Source organism: Lupinus angustifolius, chromosome LG04, assembly GCF_001865875.1.
Source record: "Lupinus angustifolius cultivar Tanjil chromosome LG04, LupAngTanjil_v1.0, whole genome shotgun sequence".
Lineage (NCBI taxonomy): Eukaryota > Viridiplantae > Streptophyta > Magnoliopsida > Fabales > Fabaceae > Lupinus > Lupinus angustifolius.
This window is the reverse complement of record NC_032012.1, coordinates 22462422-22462810: the sequence shown is the minus strand read 5'-3', so window position 1 is coordinate 22462810 and position 389 is coordinate 22462422.

Here is a 389-nt window from a genome sequence, read left to right as displayed (position 1 = left end):
GGTGAGACCCATTCGTTCTTATCCATGGATGTTGTCAACCGTTTAGCTTTGTCTATATGAATGGATTGTTTATCTAGGAACCATATGATAGTAAACTGCTTTAATAAGACAGTAGTGTTTAGTGACCCTAAAGAATCCCTTGAAACCGATTTGATCTAGTTAAAGAATATGCTAAATTTTGAGACTATGCCGGAGAGAATTGGTGTTCGAAGTGCGAAAACCCTCCGAGGAAAGGAGATTACCTTGGTTAAGGTTATTTGGAGTCAAGTAAATGGCGAAGATGCGACTTGGGAGGTCGAAGATGCTATGAGAGAATCCTATCCCCATTTATTTGAGTAAGAGGTATGCTCTATTTTCGAGGACGAAAATCTTTTAAGGGGGGGGAGGAT